The sequence below is a fragment of the Nelumbo nucifera genome, chromosome 1 (genome assembly GCF_055504915.1).
Source record: "Nelumbo nucifera cultivar China Antique chromosome 1, China Antique-T2T, whole genome shotgun sequence".
NCBI lineage: Eukaryota > Viridiplantae > Streptophyta > Magnoliopsida > Proteales > Nelumbonaceae > Nelumbo > Nelumbo nucifera.
In genome coordinates, this window is record NC_142649.1 from 214,732,891 (window position 1) to 214,737,490 (window position 4,600).

Genomic DNA, 4,600 nt, shown 5'->3' on the forward strand with positions numbered 1-4,600 from the left:
AGGTAAACTTTTCCCTTTTTAACCCCTTTTATTTATTTCCTAAAAAGTTAGTGGAAGCAGATGAAAAGAGTGTAGAAAAGTAAAATTGGCCCCAACCCCTTTTCTCTCTTTTTTTTTTCATCCTTTTATTGTTTTCTTTGCAGACAAACATAATTTAAAAAGAAGTTTAACAGAAAGATGTTTCTTCCACATGGCAACATGCATGATTGGAGGGACGGGCCAGGAAGGGTCCTATATGAAAAATTTCATCCCCAAAAGGGCCAAAACACTTGCTGTATAAAACCACCTTCATTGAAACTTTGCAAGGTTTAAGCATCAATTAATACAAGGCGTTGTATAGAGCTGAATGGACATTTGGCTAAATTTAGAGCTCCTTTATATGATGGACACCAATATTACAGATATCATATAGCTTGTTAGTGACAAAATAGATGAGGTCACATTCTAAAAGAAGCATAACTAACCAAAATAGCTCCTTTTTCTTTTCTATAACAAAAGGGATAATAGAACAGCTTAATTAGGTTAAAAGTAATACAAATGAACTGGTTTAAGCTATATACATAGCACCTTTTTGTCATTAATCATAAGACACTTACAAATCAAACACGGCACCCTACAGTTAAGTTAATTTATACTTCTTTTATCCACAAGAGTACGATTAGTTTGTTCTCTAAGTAATAGTTTACAAAAACATATTATTTGTTGATTGGGATTCTATTTTGTGGTCTACCCCATCACCTTCAGTGATAAGACGGAAAGTGTTGGCGATTAGGTCAATTGGATAAGCAGCGTAAATGATTTAGCTAGGAATATAATCTTCCATGTGGCAGCATCATTAGCGGGCCAATACATGCATGTCATGTTCCACCTGCCAATTACTATTTGTAGAACAAATTTAAGGTTAGCTGTGTACGCATCATTCATTATCTCCACGGCTTTCTTACATTTTTTTAGGCTCTGTTCGCTTTTTCTTAAGTTATTTATCTGGGTAAATATAGTTACTTGGGTAAATTTTTTTTGAAAAACATTTTATCTAGGTAAGTGCATTTATCCATATTTTTTAATTCTCATTTAAATAAGGCAATGACCATTTTAGCCATAAAAATCCATTATTAAAAGTTGCATTTTTGTCACATTCAATTGTTGGCAACTTCCCCCCTAGGTGGGAAAGTTATTTACCCACCTAGCTAGGTGATACCTAGAAAAATAAACTTTCCTTGGTCCCCACATAAATCTGCAAAAGAACATGGGATTCTTGGTCAATGGAAATTTCCCCCCCTCTCAAAATCCAAAAAACAAATGCCCCCCCCCTCCTTTAAATTCACCATAACTTTTCAAAACATCCACAGAGCTCCCAAGTGATTGAGTTTTATTGTCCAAAACTCACCTTCCGTTAAGATTTTCCTTACATCACTATTGGTGACCATTAATGTAAACATTTAAGTATTTTACATGACCAAACTACCCCTGAATGGCCAAGATTATTAAATATTGTTATGACAAAACTACTTTGACTTAGGCCCTATCCCACAATAGGCTTACAAATTTCAATTTTGATGTATTTAATAAGGTTTACTACCATTTTAGGGGTAAATAAAGGTTCACTAACCATTTTAAGGGTAGTTTGGTCACATAAAATACTTAAATGCCTACGTTGACAACTTTTATTAATGGTCACCAATGGTAATATAAAGGAAATCTTAACAGAAGGTGAGTTTTGGACAGTGAAACTCAATGACATGACTCTCTGGAGGTTTTGAAAAGTAATGGCGAGTTTAAGAGAAATGCAAAAAATTCATTGTGAGTTTTAGATAACATCCATTTTTATTTCAAGATACTAAATGATAAGAATTTGGATTTGCTCCTCAAAGAGCGCACCACACACTAACCTCACAGTGTATAGAAGGTGAGTTTTGGACAGTGAAACTTGATGACATGATTCTCTGGAGGTTTTGAAAAGTAATGACGAGTTTAAGAGAAATGCAAAAAATTCATTGTGAGTTTTAGATAACATCCATTTTTATTTCAAGATACTAAATGATAAGAATCTGGATTTGCTCCTCAAATAGCGAACCACACACTAACCTCACAGTGTTTTCACCCAAGTATTGAGAACATCTCTCCTACTTGAGTTGTGCTCTCTCTTAGTTTGGAAAAAAGTATAAATATAAATACATACAAAACAATATAAAATACAAGATTTTACACTTTGCATATTTGTATTTATACTCCTTCCAAATTGAGCTTTAATTCTGTGTTAGATCTTTTTTTACTTCATTTGTACTACAATCAAACAAAACATCATTTGCACTACCATGATTTTGCATTAATGCAAATAAATTTACAATGCAAAACCAAACATAGCCTTAGGCTCAGTTTGGAAGGAGTACAAATGTATTGAGGAGCTGGCCAACCCTAGGTCTCCTACCAAAGAAAGCTCTAGCCTTCCTGCTAAAGAGAGCTCCAGCACTCTTACCAAAGAGAGTCTTAGATCTCTTACCAAAAAAGGCTCTAGTCTTTCTGTCAAAGAAGGACCAGCTACTATACAGAGGACTCTTACCAAAGAGAGATCAATCAGAGCAAAAAGGAAATTCTCTTCTTAGCAAGTTTCCTACTGAAGACCTTTCCTTATCTCTCTGTTTCTATTCTTGTAATTGTTTATAATTTATTCTTTATTATATTTGTATAAATATTCAGCCATGTATAGTTATTCATATAGTGAAATTCGACCAATTCTTTTAATCTTTGTCTTTCATGCTTTAATTAAATGCAAATATATACAGTGCAAATACATACAAAATAATACAAAATATAAGGTATTACACTCTACATATTTGCATTTGTACTCCTTCCAAACTGAGCCTTAGGAGTAAATCTGATTTCTAATGATAAATACATTAACACAGTAGGGATGACACATGAGGACACCCTTATCTAGTCAACAATATTTCCCTCCAGTTCTTTTAAGGGGCATGTATTCCCCCTCTACAAAACTTTGCATGCACACTAAAAGCACTTATATTTACCCCATTAAAAATATCTCCCGACATGTGTGTATAAGCACATAGATGATAGATGTTTTGACAAGAATAACTAAATTATCATCAGGTCAATTGTAGGGATTGAAACTTAGGCTTTTTTTGATTGCAGTGCAATTTTGTTTGCATATTTTGTTTCAAGTCTTATTTTACTTCATTTCTACTGCAACCAATAAAAATAAGGTAAATTTTAAAATAAAAATAAATCATAATTTGCATCAAAATCATTTACATTATCATGGTTTTGCATCAATGCAAATAAATTTACACTGTAACCAAATACAACCTTAATGTGCATGAAATTCCAATTAAAAAATAACTATCTATATTGTATTGTTTAGTTCCGAACGTGATCAAGGATTCATGAACCAATCACCACTGTAAGTAAACTGTTCTAAGTTCGAAACGAGATAATCTAGTACTTGTCGTTAACCAGCCATTAAGTGACATGTGAAAAGACACAAAGCCCTTCAAGTGTTATCTAATTTTCTTTATCAACCATCCACTAAAATCCTGACCATGTGTCAAATTTTTTATCCCTGCAACAACACTTTTATCTTTCCTCTCCTCTGAATATACCATGACCAAAACCAAAGCAATTTTTGAGAGAAAAGTTTTCCTTTAACTACTATAATGACAAATCGATTTGGGTAGCCATGTCGTTGGTGCACCAGAGTACTGCCGTGCCAACTTCACCAATTACTTCATCGACAAGTTCTGGTCCGACCCATTTTCTCTCATACATTTCAAGGATCCTTGTTATTTCAATACCGGCATATTGGTTATCGATGTCTGGAAATGGAGGGAAGGAAAATATACAAAGAAGCTAGAGTCGTAGATGAGAATACAGAAGCAACACTGTATATACGAATTGGGCTCGCTACTTCCATTTTTGTTGGTTTTTGTTGAAGACGTGAGAGGGGTCAAGAATAGATGGAAGTATGGAACTAGCACGGGCTTGGTGGAAATAATCTGGAAGGCCCCTACAGGGATCTACATCTTAGACTGGTGAATGTACTGCACTGGAGTGGGAAGAAGAAGCCATGGATGAGATTAGACTCTAAGCGGCCTTGCCCGTTGGATAGCTTGTGGGCACCGTACGATTTGTTTTGGCACAAGCCACTGTTTTCAAACAACTAATCAATCATTTTAAAAAGTGAAGCACTATTGATAACAATTGTTATTCATGATTATTCATGAACTAGTTCAGCAATAGCCCACCATGCTGCAATCTCATCATCCAATCATCCTGGATGAAAACAAAAAAGAAAAAGAACAACCTTACCTTGCATAAAATTGTAACTTCTGCAAACAAGAACCAATAATGCTTTGTCAGAGAGAAAATATCACAGTAACAACAAAGGGTTTTGGTGTTTGTGACAAAGAGTTTGGTCTCTATTGTAAGGGTTTTGGTGTTTGTGACAAAGAGCTTGGGCTCTATTTCATCTTGATAAAATTCAGATAAGGTGTCCGTATGATTTCAGATGAGAAGAAGAAGGACAGTTTATACTTTTATAAAATAAACAAGAATTGCTATTGTGCCCTCACTTAAGTGAGAGCCA

At 34.4% G+C, this 4,600-nt stretch overlaps 1 pseudogene; it reads left to right on the top strand.

The window, feature by feature from the left end:
* Positions 1-3,678: 3,678 nt before the first annotated feature.
* On the top strand, positions 3,679-4,178 carry LOC148804494 (putative galacturonosyltransferase-like 3 pseudogene; annotated as a pseudogene).
* Positions 4,179-4,600: the final 422 nt, after the last annotated feature.